At 39.4% G+C, this 18,888-nt stretch overlaps 1 protein-coding gene across 2 annotated transcripts in view; it reads left to right on the top strand.

The window, feature by feature from the left end:
- The first annotated feature begins 865 nt into the window (after positions 1 to 865).
- Positions 866 to 18,888, top strand: part of LOC107711228 (peripheral myelin protein 22-like) — a 43,240-nt gene continuing 25,217 nt past the window's right edge. Inside the window, exon 1 of one of the 2 annotated variants that reach the window (XM_016516172.1) lies at positions 866 to 967. The gene's annotated coding sequence lies outside the window, so the exon portion shown is untranslated. Of the gene's footprint in view, positions 968 to 9,321; positions 9,395 to 18,888 lie in introns of those variants that run through there. The other variant, XM_016516170.1, reaches the window with a different exon arrangement.

Genomic DNA, 18,888 nt, shown 5'->3' with positions numbered 1-18,888 from the left:
GCAACCCTTTAAATAGTACTGGGAAATAGTTCGCGCAAAATCGTCCCAGTACTTTAGTACTGTCCATTTAGTTCTGGAACTAAAGCGGTGCGAAAGGCCCTTATGTTCATCATGTACATATTCATGCTTGCCAGCCTTTTCAAGGCTATAACTGCTATATTTTTAAATAAAAGAAAACGTCCACAAAAGTGTCTTTTCTTCATTTCAGAAATGTTTTCCTTGTAACATTAGGCTATTTCATGATGTATTGTGTAAGTTGCTTAAAATGTTATTTCATCCAAAAATGAAAATGCTGTCATTAATTACCCTCATGTCATTCCAGACCCGTAAGACCTTCGGACCGTAGGACCTTTGAAACACAAATTATTATATTTTTGATGAAATCCAAGAGCTTTCTGACCCTCCACAGACAGCAACGGAATAACTACCACATTCAAAAAGTATTCTTGTAGCTTCATAAAATGACCACTGATGTCACAGGCCTATATTAACAATGTCTTTACTACGTTTCTGTGTTTTGAACGTGGTAGTACCCTTGCTGTCTCTGCAGGATCAGAAAGCTCTCGGATTGCTTTAAACATATTAATTTGTGTTCCAAAGATGAACGGAGGTCTTACAGGGTTGGAACGATTGACAGAATTGTCAGTTAAAAATTTTCATTTTTGGTTGAACTATCCCTTTAAGTTTTAAGTTATCAAGAAGAAAATACAAAAGTGACCATTTGGTTCAGTGGAATCGATAATAAACAAACTTTTTGATTTTGGTTTATTTGAGCAGGAGTTGAATTTTAAGCTTGAAGTTGCTATGAGTTCTAGATTGCCTGCATAGATGGACACAGATCCGTTGACTAATTCAATAAACCTACCTCTTTGTCAACACATGCTGCTAACGACCTCCTGTGATGACTGACCACATGCAGCTCTTTTAATCGGATCACTGCGACTGCAGACCTACATGAAAGTTTCATGTGAGTAAAAAGAATTCACACTCACTCATTTAACTGATATCAGCGCTCACATTTAGCTCTTTTCTCACATACTGTAGCTGCGTGTTGTCTTCAGGTGAAAATCAAAAGCCCCGTATTCCCAGCTCAAATTTACGAGTGATTATGTATTGATTTGAGTGTTAAAAGCAAAGTGGGTTGATTGATCTGCCTGCTGCCCTACAAAGTTTGTTAGGTGTTAATGTTCCTTCGGTTCAGATAAAAGAGAATTTTATGAATCTTGGCTTGACAAAAAATCCATTATTTCATATACACGCTGCTTGTGTAAAATGTGGATACATCCTGCCACCTAGTGGCCAGCTGCATACACAACATCACCTTTTCTCATTCCATGCCACTCTTACCAGGGTATGATCAAAACCTTTCTTCAGCAGAGTATTTTAGTGTTTTGTTTGTGACACGAAATAATTGTGCTTTGCAAATGCATTGCATTTAGAACTGGTTAGAAGTGGTTCTCAACCGGGGGCCTAAAAAGTTAATTAATAAATTAATAAATCATTATTAAATATTCAAATAATCTAAAATAAAATAATCACATAAAATCACAGTGTAAACCTAAATCACTTTTCTTTTAATTTCCCCTCAATAACTATAATTTCTATTGAAGAACATAGTTCTGGATTCACAAAATGAGTCGTGGTTAATGTATTTAATTTATCAAATTAATTAACAATGTTTTTTAATTCAGCAAATTAATAAAAAAATAAAAACAAACAGCTTTGTTATAATTACAGCAGAAATACTGGACATATCCTGCTGTATATAGACGGTGGCTCTTTGAATATTGAATATGGGGGGAATTTTCAAATGAATTTTCAAAAGGCATTGAGTTTCTGAAGTTATTTTGAAACCTTTTAATCTCAAACCTTTATACAACTATTTTATTTAGCTTGCATTTGTTTAACATTTTGGTTCATTTATTCATTCATGATTTAACATTAGAAAAAAATAGAAATAAATAATATATAAACATTAATTCTTTATTATTAATTTATTTATTTTTGTTAAGAAAAGACAACCTTTTTCAGGATACTATATTTTTAAAGATAATTTTATAAAATCAAAATAAGCTTTTTACAGATCTTTATTAGAAAGTGTTTAAGCAATGTTTTTCATACTTGTTGCATGAACCGTAAACAATTATTGCACATGCTCCTGTGGAACAGTCCTTAAGACACAGATTACAAGACATATTGTAAGCAGAAGAAAATCAATTTCACAGTTCCAATAACTTAAGACATTAAAGGGACCTTTCTACTGACTCTGAAAAGACACCAGAAGAAAGAACCCAGGGTTACTGATCACCTGATTAAGTCTGCATTTATATATATTCACCCACAATTAATTAGCCCTAGTTTTCTTGCTTGAAAAATCATATCAGCTGGTCCAGGCTGAGTATTTTCCTGCTGTCCTACTATATAACCAGAGGAGGTCGCTGTTTGTGAATATTTAAAGCATTATCATCGTGAGCTGCCAGAACCGCGGCCTCCACTGCTGAATCTCATGACAGGAGTCAAGGCTTCCAGGAGGAAACCAGCATGAAGAAATCTGGAAACCATTAAGCAACCTGCTAGAGCTGAGATTTGAAGGAGCGAGAGATAGAGGACGGGAGGGGGAGAAAGGGGGATGGGTTAAAACTGGGAGTGGAACAGAAAGCATGATCAACTTCTTTTTCTCCCTTGACTTCAGTCTCTCTGTAGACAGACACACGTACACAATTCAGCCTTCTTGGGATTCCAGTATGACCCCTCCCATCATTTTTTCCTGTGTCTCCAAATAGGGGCTTTCCTTTGTCATTGCAAACTGGTTTGTCTCAGGGTTCATTTCTCGATTGCTAGAAAGGGTGGGACATGCTGCAAGCGAACAGGAGGGAAAGTCGCCCATGGGCTGCAGCTGTTGTCCACCCTTCTGTCATGAGCATAGATGGGCGACACACTCGGTTTGAAAGCTTGAGTTGACAGTAACCAGACAGCATGTCCTTTCAGCCTGTCATCTCCAGCAAATAATGACCACATTCATGGCGCGACACATGTCTGAGGCTTCCACGCAGAAACAATAAAACAGTTGGGACAGTTCCTTTCCGGTCCATCTCAAAAACATACTGATTAAAAGTGCTGTGTGTGATTTTTCGATGTTAGATACTTTTCTACTACCCCAACTTAATATAAAAAGAGCAAGTGTACGTGCAACATTTTCAGCATCATTAGTCCAGATTTCAGTGTCACACGATCCTTCAGAAATCATTTTAATATGATTATTTGATGCTCAAGATGGATGTCTTGTTATTATCAATGTTGAAAACAGTTGTGCTGCTTCATATTTTTGTGGAAACGGTGATATATTTTATTTCCGGATTCTTTGATAAAAAGTAAAATGGTTGAAATAGAAATATTTTGTAACATTATAAATGGCTTACCTATCACTTTTGATTTATTTTTTGCATCCATGCATAGTAAAACTATTAATTTCTTTATTACATTTTAAGAGGATCTTACTGATGGGTCTGTGGTGGTATAAAACAAAAAGGTTAGAAGGTTGGGAAACACTGGTTTTAGTCTAGCTCCAATATGTTATAGCATAAATCAAGACAATAAAAAGTAAGGCTGAACCCTAGAGTCAGGATTCTCTGTTCCACTCCCTCGCCAAAATACAGTTCACCGCTGATGATATGCAGATGGTCTATAAAGTGGAGATCAGCTGAACTTCTTGGGCTTTCTATGTATGTTTGCATGTTCATGAGCTCAATAGTTTTATCCAACATTTCTGAGCAGGGAAGCCAGGCCACGATATCCACTGCTGCAGAAACAGTTTTGCTCTTGTCTTTCATTTGTTTGCAGATCTAACCGCTATGAGCAAAGGGCTTTGAATTTTACAGCCCTTCGGAAAGTGTATTTAAAAAAATATATATAATAAAACCCAAATGGAAAGAATACTCGACTGCACTAGCTGAGCTTGAAACTCATTTAACAGTAGAACTGCTTTTTCCATCAAGCATTTTCCAAAAGTATTTTTTAGCTGAGAGTGCAGCCGCTCTTGAGTACATGGCGATGGACGACTCCAACTTGTGGTCTGAGAAGGATTGGAAAATGTAAACATAAGGCAGTTTGGCAGTGACCTCTGACCCTGGGCCCATGGGACCACACACATGGACGAGGAACAGTTTGCTTGAGATGAATGTTTGGCGTGCCGTTTAAGGGTTTTAAAAATGCACAAGGCATCGGATCTCCCCACTTGTAACCGTGCTTTATGGCTACAGTTTGTACTTATGATTGCGGTTGAGATTCTTTTTTATGTTCGCATTGTAATTATTTCTCTCTTTCCTACAGAGTGCCTGTCTGTTGCAATAAGCAGTTTCCTGTATAAATCACACCCCACTGGAGTCAGCTCCAATACTCACTCCTAAATCCTACTTCTAAACTCGCTCCATAAGCATTTGCCACTTTAGTGGAACTGTAAACTTCAAGCGTAAAATGAAAAGCTATTTAATAACAGCCTTGCAGACAAAATATAATTTAGTGACATACACTCCATCTACTCTGTGCTCACTTAAGGGCCATTTACACAGAGTGCTCTTTTGCATTTAAAAACATGAGATGTTGATATGAATGATGAGTTTTTACAGATGACAGCATTCACACTGGGAGCAGGCCATGCGGAGTCACGCCATTTTCACCAAAATGAAAACACTTTACACATGAATCCAATATCAGCAGCATCAGGACGAGTGAGTTTTTAGCTTTATTTTCAATTCAAAAGCTCCAAAAATTACGTAGCTACAGAAAAATGTATTTGGATGCTCTTGTTTCCAATTTGTTTATTGGAAACAAGACCATCCAATCATTGTCCCGTTTCGGAAAACAAGACAGAGGCTAGTTGTATACCTTTTTAGGGTTTTTTGAAGGGAGTACAACATTTGAAAAGTATTAAGTAAGTTAAATATGAGTAAATGAGCTGAGAACAGATGACTGAAAAGAGACTAGGTCATGAAGTCTCAAATGGTTAAAGGTTTGAATTTTCAGGATGGCAATAACCAGTTTGCATCGCAATATCAAAATCTAAACGGAAACCTACAGTACATACATTGTTTTTATTTAAAAATGTACAAAAATGGCCAAAAATATATTTAAGTAAATATTTTCTACCAATATATTTTTGATCATTTTTTGTATGTTTTGAAATTATTCTGTAAAAATATAAACATATATTTAAAAAGCATTTAAATGTAAACATAAATCATTATAAATCTAGTTTTGATCTCTAGTAGGCTATCCACATTTGCATATAGCCTAATTGTCGACTACTGTAAGATTGGAAATGTAATTTGAAATACATATTTTAGTATATGAAAGTTGAAATGAATTATATTTTCTATTTCAAATATATATTTAATTGAGCTTCACTGTTTACAACATAAATTTAGCATATATTTAAAATGTATTTTGGCAACAATAAATATATAAATATATTGTATTTCTGTAAAGTTCTGTAGAGTATACTGTAAAAAGTTAAACTGAATTTGTAAGAATTTCTGGACATATTTTTCAGTTTAGCAAACAAATAATAATAACAGAATACATAATTGTTCACAATTATTTTATTTCAGTAGCAACAAAAAAAAAAGCAAACAAACATTTTTTTAAGGTTGAACTTTTAACTTGCATTAGAATGCAGTGTCATGGGCTGCAAACGTGCAACAATCAAATATCTGTCTCTAGAACATGTTTACATATAAAAACAATGGAAGAGCAGCGCAGTGGAATGCAAAAACTCTAGGCACGGGGCAGTGGAATGAACACAAATTGCAAAGTCTTGAGACACGTTTTTAAAAGTTTCACTTTTTTTACCACACCGTGTCATGCTCGAAATATGAGTGCAAGAGTCAAAAACATCCATCTAGTGCATGTTTGCATACAAAAACTATGGAAAAGCAGTGCTGTGGTATTAAAATATGACATCAAATGGACTCAAAAGCACCCTGAAATCTCTTAAGACTCCTCAATCAAATGTTTTCCAGGATTTCCACATGTGTTTGACGTTCTGGGTATTGATATTCGTCTCCTCCCACAGATATTGCTGATAGGGCCCATTAAATGCTTCCCCTTTCCCTTTCTTTCATTCATATCTCCCTACCCTCAGAGGAACCTTCACTGTGTGCTAAATGTATTTTGCAATGCATTGAGCCATGTGAGAATACACATGCCAACACCCAATGTATGTGTTACTCCAAAGGTTTCACCCTTTCCCTCACTCATTCATTTCTTATTATTTTCTGTGGTGTACTTTATGGTTTGTGGAATCTCCTTCATGAACTTGAACAAGGTTCCACCAATAAAAAGACAACACCCAATACATGCATGCTTTCCTGTTTACAAAAGCCACATAATGCAGGCATTGTTTTGCACTGGGGTTGTGGTATGTAGTCTAATATAGAGAAAGCATGCACGGTGATGATGGGGTTAGATCTGGCCAGGAAGTGGGAGATCACAGGGGGTCACTTGCTTTTGGCATGTATGTTCACAATTATTTTATTTCAGTAGCAACAAAAAAAAAAGCAAACAAACATTTTTTTAAGGTTGAACTTTTAACTTGCATTAGAATGCAGTGTCATGGGCTGCAAACGTGCAACAATCAAATATCTGTCTCTAGAACATGTTTACATATAAAAACAATGGAAGAGCAGCGCAGTGGAATGCAAAAACTCTAGGCACGGGGCAGTGGAATGAACACAAATTGCAAAGTCTTGAGACACGTTTTTAAAAGTTTCACTTTTTTTACCACACCGTGTCATGCTCGAAATATGAGTGCAAGAGTCAAAAACATCCATCTAGTGCATGTTTGCATACAAAAACTATGGAAAAGCAGTGCTGTGGAATTAAAATATGACATCAAATGGACTCAAAAGCACCCTGAAATCTCTTAAGACTCCTCAATCAAATGTTTTCCAGGATTTCCACATGTGTTTGACGTTCTGGGTATTGATATTCGTCTCCTCCCACAGATATTGCTGATAGGGCCCATTAAATGCTTCCCCTTTCCCTTTCTTTCATTCATATCTCCCTACCCTCAGAGGAACCTTCACTGTGTGCTAAATGTATTTTGCAATGCATTGAGCCATGTGAGAATACACATGCCAACACCCAATGTATGTGTTACTCCAAAGGTTTCACCCTTTCCCTCACTCATTCATTTCTTATTATTTTCTGTGGTGTACTTTATGGTTTGTGGAATCTCCTTCATGAACTTGAACAAGGTTCCACCAATAAAAAGACAACACCCAATACATGCATGCTTTCCTGTTTACAAAAGCCACATAATGCAGGCATTGTTTTGCACTGGGGTTGTGGTATGTAGTCTAATATAGAGAAAGCATGCACGGTGATGATGGGGTTAGATCTGGCCAGGAAGTGGGAGATCACAGGGGGTCACTTGCTTTTGGCATGTATTAAACTCTAACCCCTGCAGACTTCCACCTCCTTTTCAACCCCACTGCAGCACCATCTGTTTTATTTCCCATAGGGTGTGAATGCAGTTCTTGTTATATAGTGCATGCATAAATTGCATCAAATATGATCAAACATTCTGTGCAACAGATCTGGGACTTTTTGCAGTTTGCTCGACTGGTGGGGAATTTAAAATGACTTTTGTCAACTGATTACTGTTACACCAGTAGGTGGCGACAAGTGATATTGTGAGTGAGTCATTGAATCATTCAATCAACCGATTTGTTCAAACACACTGATTCATTATTCATTAACTAACTTCCTGAATTTGAATAGGCCTACTTCCTTACTATGTAGTATATGAATATAGTTGTATGTCTGAGTGCTTTGCATAAAACAGTAAGCAAATAGTATCTGGATGATCTACAACATCCATTACGAAGATTATGAAGTGTGCATCTGGTGTACACTTTTCTATCCCATGAGGCCACAGTAGGGAAGTTGTGAATGGCACTTTAGCTTTGTCTAGAACTTTTCTCATTGGTGCAACACAAATACTCTAATGTGTTTAATTGTTGTGTGAAAGTTACTGAATATTAACTCTGATACTGTATTAATCTGCTAAATCAGGGATGTCCAATCCTGCTCCTGGAGGGCCACTGTCCTGAATAGTCCAGTTCCAACCCCAATTAAACACACCTGAACCAGCTAATCAAGGTCTTACTAGGCATACTGGAAACTTCCAGGTAGGTGTGTTGAAGCAAGTTGGAGCTAAACTCTGCAAGACTGTGGCCCTCCAGGACCGAGTTTGGACACCCATGTGCTAAATAAAAGCAATATCACACTCATAACTGTGCATGAGGCTACAAATATTCGGAACAATGTCTCTCTTTGTATACCGTATACTGATTTATTAATTGATTTATTTATTTCCATCTATTTCTTTCTTTTTTTATTGCTGTTTTAATCAAATAATGTAATTTAAAAAAATGTGGATAGTATTACTTCTAGTTCATTTGTCACATTAGAAATGGAAGGCCATGTTGAATACATAGAATTGTGGGATTTTTCCTTTCAAATTCTTTCTTTTTTATGTTATACATCATCCAGGTATTTCATGCATATACAAACTGTTTGCATACTGCGTAATATAGTAGTATGCAAAACAACATATGCACGTTTAAAATAGCATCTGCGGTTTACAGAACTGGCCTGTCTTGGTTTTCTACTTGATATGAACTGTACATGGTCTAGAAATAAATATTGTTCAACACAGGAAGAGAGGAAGCCTGAACATGAATCTACTTTATAATTCTCTTCTAACAGAAGAATTTCTTCCTGATTCTCTCTTTGATCCCCGTGATGTTTCTCAGGCTTATGTATGAGCGGATGGCTAGCTTATATTTACATTTTCTCCAACTCTCCTCCCAGAGGGTAAATCAAAGGATGTTGTTTTTATATCTCAGACTCCTGTCACGTGCGAGAGGCCCTGAAGCTGGCAGGGCTGGGCTCTGAAGCCGCTGAGCATTCCTTCAATGGCTTTAAAAGGCTTTATACCACTCTGTGTATAAGCATGCTGATCTTACAGTGGTTCATTAACATCAACTCTGGCTCAGAGCAAAACACAGACTTTTCCATTACTGCACACTGTTTCCTGTTTTTACTTGCTCTTCTCACGTCCTCTCTCCAAGATTGCACACAATGAGATGGATTGTCTTTTAGAATCCTTATTTTATCAGTCCAAGTCCTTGCTGCGAAATAATTGGCATCCTCTCGGTTTGTCCTGTTCCATAGGCTGACGTCTTCCCATCGCTAGGCTGGCTGAGGGAGGAGGAAAAATACTGGGGCATTTGACATTTCCCTGAGCGCTTCATACCAGCTCACCAAGGTATCTGTAAAGAGTCAGGAGTAAATCACAGCTGGGATAGGATGTATTGCCAAATGGGCGCAGGTTTGTGAGTGCACTTGTACAAAGGAGACATGAAAAATGTACTGAATGTACTGGGTTATTCAGAAATCATCATGGCATTTGGGCAGTCACACAAGGGAGACTTATCCTGCTTTATCAAAATGTCCTCAGTTTAGTGGATTCTGTCAAGCCGTGGCAATCTTCAGATGTTATCATATGTTGAATAATTCAGGGAAAATATCACATGTTTGAAAGCAAAATACAGAAGTGGTTTTAACCACCTTTATACTGAGATATTTTTGAGACCTTAACTCAACCCCAACTCCTAAACATAACAAGGGATTTAGTTACTCTACACTTAAAAAATAAAGGTTCTTTAAATTATTTAGATTGTTAAAATGTTCTTAGAACTAAGAAAAATAAAGACAATTGTTTTTTTAAGAACTGCCCTATAAAGTCATATATTTGGAATGCATTCATTTCATACTAAGTATAGTTCAAATCTATTAACATATTTACTGATATCGCTCGAGACTTACTGATATAAAAATTCGAATTAAACTTTATTTGGAGTACTACTTGTGCACAATGCATATTTCTGAATATTAAGCCTAAAATGTGGTATAATGTCACTATTGATGAGGATTGTATGATCTTTGAGTAATATCGTTTTTTAAATGCATGATATTTAAAGCGTACCTGAAGTGTTGCAGTAGTTCCACGTTAGCACAATCAAATATACTTCAGTATATCTTTAGTTAGACTTCAGCACTACTTCTGCACAATTAAAGTGCATTAAGTACAGAATTAGTTGTTCCAATTTAGCAGACATTACGTATACCAGTTTAGTATACCAAAAGTACAATTGCATGGTATTTTTATTAAGTATATATATATATGTAAATGTATTTGTAGTATACTTAGCATAAAAATACATGTATTTTAAAGGGGTCCTATTATGCTCTTTTACAAAGTCTTGATTTTGTTTTGGGGGTGTACTAGAACATGCTCTCATGCTTGATGGTTCGAAAAACGCATTATTTTTCACATAATTACATTATTACAATACCTTTCTCCCCAGGCTGGCACAAACGTCTCGATTAGTTCCGGCTTTGATGAAGGTCCGCCTTCCGAAAAACAAAATGTGTTGTGATTGGTTAGCTGTCCCAGTGCGTTGTGATTGGCGAACAGCTTAGACGGTGTTTCAGTACTGCAATGTCCCTTGCTCCGTCTTTCAACAAAAACTTTTTGGCGAATCCGGCAGGCGTACTCCCTCATGTTGTGGAAGCTGTCCTCAAACGCTGTAGTCCAAATGAGTCGTTCGTTGTAGTTCTTGAAAAGGGATTTTTAAAAACGAAATATCTCCCTTTGGAGTGGACTTTGAGATTTGTAACTTTCTAGATCTTTTTTATGCCCAAACATACACACTACACACTGACTAAAATTTAAAAAGTGAAAAAGTATAATAGGACCCCTTTAAATACATTTTAGTATATTTATTTTTCAATAGGGTGTTCACTGAAAGATTCTTTGGGTAACCCTTAATGGTTTTTCTGGCAATGCTGCAAAAACCCGCTTTTGAAACATTTACTTTTAAGAGTGTATAATAAATAAATAAATACATAAATAAATAATTTATAAAATAAAATAAAATAAAATAAAAAGACTTTCCTACCCTGAAGGCATTTTTGAGTGTAAACCCTCCTTTTAGAGTTGAACAATTTTGGCAAAAACTTGAAAAATGTGAGTGTTCGCTCTAAAGTATATTCTTTACACTCAAACCACTTAAATTAACCATAAAACAAATAGAGTTAATTGAGTTATTAGTTATATCAGAGTACTGTTAGGATACATTATGTAGTCCTACCTGAAATATATATTTCACGTTTACTGAAGCCTTGGATTCTTGCTCATTTCACATCGAGATGCATATCGCATCAGCCTCAGTTATGAGAATGCACATCCCTATTTCACATAGATGTTAGCCAATTGTAAAAAAAAGTGACTATTTGCATACAGTCTTAAACGTACATTATAAAAAATAACCTGTTTAACAAAAAGGGTCGGCACAAGGGTGAAAAGTGTAAAATTAAATTGCTATGAAATTTTTTTTGTGCAAAAAACGTTGAGTAACATTGTTAGGGGGTTTAATGGTGGAAAATAATACTAAAAAAGCATTTGTAGCAGAATACGGCCCCTTTAATATTTGCTGGTATGTGTATATACTATGTGTACATGCCTCAGTGATGAAGATCTTTCTCTGCCTGTCTGAAATACAAACATTTTGTGAACTCTTGACTCCTGGCTAGCGCTCATGTGATTTAATTCATCATCTTATTCATCTGCGTGCAAATTAATTTCGTCAAACTTGCATGAAGGCATGCAAGTTCAATCATAAAACATTCCTCTTTTTAGGATAAATAAAATGTAGAGAGTTAAAACAGGCATATTTATTTTCTCTTTGGGAGGCTGATCTTGGGGTACATGACACCCAGAATTCCTCCCCAAGCAGCTCACCTTCGTTTGACCTTGAAAAACATGTGGCTATGTTAAAACACCTTAATTTCATTCATCTGCCTTCATGCAGAACCACAACACAGAAAAAAATAATTAGATCAGCATGTGGGTGTGAAACCCCAAAGTTGAGTGAAGCCACTTGAGGAAAATATGACCGCAGAGAAGAAAGGATGAAACTGATTGTGATTTGTGGAATGTGTCTTTGGCTCTCGTTCCTCTGTCTGTGTTTATGAGTGCGTTTTGCACAGATCTGTATGTACAAAAATAAAGGTTCCAAAAGCGGGTTTTTCACAGCGATGCCACAGAAGAACCATTATTGGTTCCTCAAAGAACCTTTCAGTCAAAAGTTATTTTGTCTTAGTGTGAAGCACATTTTAATAATCTAAAGAACCCAAAGATTCCATGGTTGTTAAAGGTTCTTGATGGAACCATAGATTTCAGTACAGAACCTTTATTTTGTAAGATTTATTTTTTAAAAACACACATCAGTATGTGTGTTTTTAATTAGCACTTAATTATTCTCCAGCATCAGTGAGTGTGTGTCAGGCAAGCAGGGTGGAGTAGGGTCATGCAAAGTGGGACGGGTGGAGGCAGGGTGATGTCACTGCTCTTTCGGCCAATGGGGCATGTGGAAGGAGTACATGAGGACACTGAGATGTTTCATCCTCACCAGCACACACTGCTTGGCTTTAAAGAGATCATATCATGCTTTATTATTTCATTTTCCCCTCTGAGGTCCACTTATAATTAGTGTTAATCCTGTCAGCGAAAATTACTGACAAAAATGTTGGTTGCTGAAGGGCTATTTGATTTCATCAGTGATTGGATTAACATAATTCAATCATAGAGTACGTTTACATGGACAACAATAATCCGATTTTAACACGATTAAGACAATACTCTGATCAAGAATCTACCTAGAAATCTAGGGATTTTTGATGACCTTAATCCGGCTAAAGTCATATTCGAAGTAAACAGAAATCGAATTAAGACATATGGAGTATTCCTATTTTATTCGCATTACTGAAGTGCAGTGATGGTGATATCAACCGGAAACCTCAGCTGGCGGTCAAGATCAGCTGCCATGCTCCACTCTCCTCCCGGTGACAGGAGAGACCGCTCCTTCAGCCTGCTGCTTTGGCTCTCTTCCCCTTGTCTGACAAAGTGGATCCGCTGCTGAGATCTTACTGAATGGGCCCTGTTTGCATCCAGTCTGCGCGTCTCCAGGACTTCCGCAAGGGAGGAGCAGAGATGACAGTTCTCTTCCGATCCATACCACAATTGTAGGTTCTGGGGGCTGGGAAGCATATCATACATGTCCCTTATGAGAAAACTAAGCCTTGCTTTGGGAATCTTCCACATATCAGCCCACGTGATGTTCCTGTTGACAGCTTCCCAGGTTGTCCATCTGCCTTGCTGGTGTAGCCGCACAACTCTAACCTTGTAACATTCCCCCTCCATCTTTGACACGTCTGTCATCACCAGATCTTTCCTTTCCTTTGTGGATGCTTTGGACCACATCTTAGGTGCAGATCCCCATCCAAGCCCTGTCCTTCCTGGCTGTGAGAACCCAACAATCTCCTGATGCTGTAGTCGGTTGATGGCCTGTACCACTGTCTACGTCACGCTCTACTTGCGTCCTGTGCGGATCTGAGCTTCAGTGTTTCTCGCAAGAAGGTTGGGTGAGTCTCTTAACTCAAATAGCAGCCTAACTTTCTCCTGCTTGTAGCCCAAACTGATGGCTTTTAGTGGGAGTTCCAATATGTATCTCCCAATGGGTTTCTGCCACATTGGAAAGACTGCGAGGGAGGCCAAGCCATTTCTTGATGTAGCTATTTGCCTTCCTGTCCATTTTCGGGACTGTTGTTAAGGTAATGTCACACAGTTTCAGAGGCCACATAAGACACTTGTACAGAGTAAACCGGTAACACCAAACCGTGAATTACCCTGGGAGGCAGCTTTGGTTTATCTTGTTCAGCCCATCTATGAGCTGGGGTATCACAGTGTTAGCCGTGTGCCTGTCAGATACATCAGCCGTGTAGAGTCTTCCTAGGCTTTGGACAGGTTGGTGCACAAGAAGAGGAATTTTCTCACCGCTTACTGAGAAGCAGATATTACTGTTCCTAACTCCCTTGCGAATTGAAAGGCTACGGGACTTAGCTGGCTTTATCCTCATCTGAGCCCATGCTAACAGCTTCTCCAGCCTTCGGAGGAGTCTGGACGTGCATGCAGCTGTCTGGAGAAGGGTGACATCGTCCATGTAACTTCTTATGGCTGGAAGCCTATGGCCTGAGTGTGCCCTGACTAGGGCTGCACGATAAATCGCATGCAATATTTAACGCGCAACCACGATCATATTTTGCGCATGTTTTGCGCAGCTTGTCGGTGAACAACGGCTCTGTGTAGTTAATGCTGCTCCATGTGAAAGCCCGCAGGTGATGGAGATTTACCGCTGATTACAGAATGGCTTTACTGAAAAGATGCGCGTTAAATATCGCATATGATTTATCGTGCAGCCCTAGCCCTGACTCCTTGGACCATCTGCCTGCCACCGATCAAGATGATCTCGAATGTGGCAGTAAAAAGGATGGGGGAGATGGAACATCCCATCGCTATGCCCCTCTCCAGCGGGTACCAACCTGTCGAGATCTCTTGGGTTGTGAAGCAAACTTGGAAGGTGTTAAAGTACTTGGTCACTATGGTCTGAATGGGCAGTGGCACATGGAAAAAATTGAGAGCAAAGGAGATCAGTTGGTGGGGAACTGACACGTAGGCATTTTTTAAGGTCCAACCAGACTACATGCAGATCTGATCTATTCCTCTTGGCTGTCTGGATTTGGTCCCAGATCATAGCTGAGTGCTCCACGCAGCCAGGGAAGCCTGGGACTCCTGCCTTCTGGCAACTGGTATCAATGTAATTATTTGCCAAGAGGTAGCTGGTTAGGCGTTTTGCCAGAACCGAAAATAATATCTTTCCTTCTACATTTAACAGGGCAATGCCTCTGAACTGGTTGATGTTGCTGGAGTCTTTTTCCTTTGGAATAAAGGTGGTAACGGCTTTGCTCCAATCTACAGGGATGGATTGCGCTTTCCAGGCCACTCCCATCAGCTTCCACAAGTGCTTCAAGAGCAAAGGGCAGTTCTTATATACCCGATAGGGTATGCCGTTCGGTCCGGGTGCTGATGCTGCTCTTGCTTGCTCTACGATCTGCTTTACCTCAGACCATTTGGGAGGAGAAGTGTCAAATTGCGAGGTGGGCTCAGGCAGCTGTGGTATATACCCTGGGGATCCTAGTGGGGATTCCTTCTGGCTATCGCTGATCTGGGATTTGATAAAAACTCAAGCTCCTGCTGGGTAGTTTGCAGCTTGCCAGATTTCTTCTCCTCCAGGAGGCCTCGGGCGAACTTGAAAGGGTCCAGAAGCAAACTCAACCTTGCTTTCTCCTTGCGGTTTCTGCATTTTTTGATCCTCTCAGCACGTCTCAAGTCTGCAAGTCTGACCATGATCTGATTCCACAGGTTCTTCAAGCCCTCCTTCTCTTGGTCTTCGGCTTTCCTCCATGCCTTCCGCAAAAGGCGTCTCTCCTTTACTAACTGGAGGATTTCCCTCTCCTGTCTCCCGGTCTGTTTGGGAATAGATCTCCTCTGGGGCAGTTCTCCGAACCTCTCCCGAGCTTCCTCATAGATGACATGCCCGAACATGTTTAACTTGGAAGCGGTACTGCCTCTTAGTGTGCTCTGGAGAGTGAGATACTGTTGTGGCTGCTGTGTGTCACATGACGACCCCCCCAACTCGTGCCCCCTCAAAAATAATGAGTGCATGATGCCCCTGGTCATAACAATGTTGTCTGTCCTGAATGCTCCATCTTCCATCCCGCCTCTCGGTGGACCGCCGGGCTGTCTCTTTCTTGTCGTGCTTGTAGTTATTTAGGGTGTCACTGTAGCAGATGCTACACTGACGTGTGGAGAGGGTAACTAGCCATTCCACCCCTGGTGCAGTCTTTCCTGCCGTCAGCCAGTCTTCCCTGGCAGCCCTCCAGTCTTTCCTGGATGCCAACTGCTCTATTCTCAGTTGTCACAGGCGAGCCAGATAATCATGTTATCAACACAGGCGTGCCTACCTGCTAGGCATCACTGCCAGAAGCACCTCCGCCGGTGCCGCTGGACCGGCTGCGGAGTCATCAGCCAGGAGCCATCCTTCACTGATGTTTCACCCCTTTAATTCCGGATCATCTCAGGGTGGTGGAGCAGCAACAGGGACGTCTCCCTGCCACCCCCCGCAGCTGGTCCTAGGATCCCTGTTTGCCCCATATTCTGTCCCTTCTACGGAGCCACAGCCAAAAACTCCCTCTTTCTGCCTCCTCTGCCAGATTTTTGAGTGCTCTCTTTTGTTCACGGCCGGTGGTGCCCAGAGACTTCAAGAGCCGCTGGGTAGATGCTCCGATGTAGCCTCTGCAGACGATTTCTACTGGGAAGGTAAGAGCCCTCCGCCTGGCTTGGGAGCACGCAGCAGCCAGCTCCATGTACCTCTCCTTTTTCCGCTCAAAGGCAGCCTCCAGCCCCTCCTCCCATGGGACGGTCAATTCGACCATGATGACTGTTTTTGAAAGGGTGGAACAGAGGACGATGTCAGGCCGTAAAGAGTTTATGGTGATCTCAACCGGGAACCTCAGCTGGCGGTCAAAATCAGCTGCCATGCTCCACTCTCCTCCCGGTGACAGGAGAGACTGCTCCTTCAGCCTGCCGCTTTGGCTCTCTTCCCCTTGTCTGACAAAGTGGATCCGCTGCTGAGATGTTATTGAATGAGCCCTGTTTGCATCCAGTCTGCACGTCTCAAGGACTTGCGCAAGACTTGGTCGTGGCGCCATCTGTAGCGGCCCTGGATCAGTGCTGCCTTGCACCCAGAAAGGATGTGCTGGAGACTTGGATTCTGGGAGGAACAGAGATGACAGTTCTCTTCCGATCCATACCACAATTGTAGGTTCTGGGGGCTGGGAAGCATATCATACGTGGCCCTTATGAGAAAGCTAAGCCATGTTTTAAAATGTAGTTTATTTCCTTGATGCAGAAAAGAATTTTCAGCATCATTACCCCACTCTAGTGTCACATGATCCTTCAGAAATAATTCTAATATGCTGATTTACTGCTCAAGAAACAATTATTATTATTATCAATGTTTAAAACAGTTATGCTCTTTAATATGTTTGTAAAAACTGTGATACATTTATTATTCAATATTATTTATATCAGTATAATATATTATTTATTATTCAGAAGTATACATTTTTTTTTAATGGTTGTGAATGCACAGATGAACATGAAAGTTATGTAAACACTGTAAACAGTGTAGCTCATGTTTCAAATATACTGTTGCCATAACAATTGTAGCGTCTACGTAGAATCATGCATGATCTTTGGGGTTTTATGGCTTAAGAGACCCTTTTAGCCTTTTGACATTTGCATATAAATTACAGTTCTGGTCAGAGACTTTACGTTTGTATGGGGGTCTAAATTGCCAAATGGTTCCTCGCCATCAAGGAGATTCTAACCAGTCCCCCCCACTATCATCTCCCCCATCTGACTTCAAACACCGTCCAAAGGGTTGTAAATGGCCAGGCAATTGGCCTGACCGACCAAGCAAGCTAACACACACACACAAACACACACACACGTAAAGACCGTTACTCTATTATACTCTACAAATATATCTGGTATATTGCATGTGTTGTTTGTACGTTTCCCTATTAGATTAGCTGAGTTACCACTCGTTATTTGTATTAGTTAAAGCCCTAAACACTGATATTCAGGTGTATGTATGTATCTTTGGTTTAATCTATTCTAAATGTTTGTTTCTTGGTATCAATATTATCTGCTTTTTATTCCTCAAACAATGATGTACAGTATGTGATTGTGAAACGCATCATACGATTTATACTATATTTTGGGTTAAAACGGCAGCAATTCCAGACCGGCCATAAAACATGCAAATGGGCCATAAAAGGGAAACTTCTCCCGCTCAAAATTCATGCCTCTGATTGGCCATTCCACCCAAAAGGGGGTGTGCATAGGAACCCTCAAAAGTGATTAGCCCGAAATAATCTGGGCTCAGAAACCCTCTTCGTTTGAGACAACACCTTTTCCAAGACTCTCAAGATCTTCCTCTTGAGTTTTATTTTCCGGCAGTTTTTATCTTCAAGTAACTTTAGTCGCTGTGGACTTTTCCTTCTTCAGAAGAACCAGAAGTAAAACTTCCAGCTCACTCCTAACGAATCCATCAAAGACCTCCGTTGTCTATCGCATCCGGACAATCGAAACCAATGCAAGTAACCGTTTACAATTATTTAGATGCGTGTTTAAGTTTCAGCCCCTTTTAAGGTGATTTTTGATTCTCTGATGTTTCTCAAAGGTTGTGTCTAAAATTGATGTGAAATACTGCCATCCTTTTCTTTTCTCTCTCTTTTCCTTACTTTGTTTCATTCTGTATGTGTTTTGCTTAGTTAGTTATATGTTAGATATAGTTTCATTTATTAAATCCCTTATATTCACAACTGATTGTCTCTGTTTGCTGCTCACAATTCGAAGTCAATGAATGTGTGAACCCTTGCTACATTTTGCTAAATTACTGCTAGCACTGCACAAAGAAGGACAGATTATTCTTCCTTGGCCAGGAAAATAATCTTTCTTTGAATTGATAAATGATTATTTTGTCTGCTCGGTGGACGGACAGATCAAGTAATGGTAATATTGATTCTGCTACAGTTAATTCAAAGATCTAATCTAAATATTTATTATGAATCATAACCAGTTATAATTCGTCATAAATATTTCCCTTGTTGGGCTGAAAACCCTACACTAAATTGATCAAACATAGGCTATGATCAACTCACTGTCTGCCGCTGGCTGTTACTTAAAAAAACTTACATATTATCGAACAAAAAATGCTCCAAACGTTTTTCTAAATTTACTTTATAAAAAAACTAAACGAAATATAATCACTTTTCCATTACAAACAAAACTGA

Source organism: Sinocyclocheilus rhinocerous, unplaced genomic scaffold (genome assembly GCF_001515625.1).
Source record: "Sinocyclocheilus rhinocerous isolate Xijiao unplaced genomic scaffold, SAMN03320098_v1.1 scaffold115, whole genome shotgun sequence".
In the NCBI taxonomy this organism is placed as follows: Eukaryota; Metazoa; Chordata; class Actinopteri; order Cypriniformes; family Cyprinidae; genus Sinocyclocheilus; species Sinocyclocheilus rhinocerous.
This window is presented reverse-complemented; position numbering and strand designations above follow the sequence as displayed.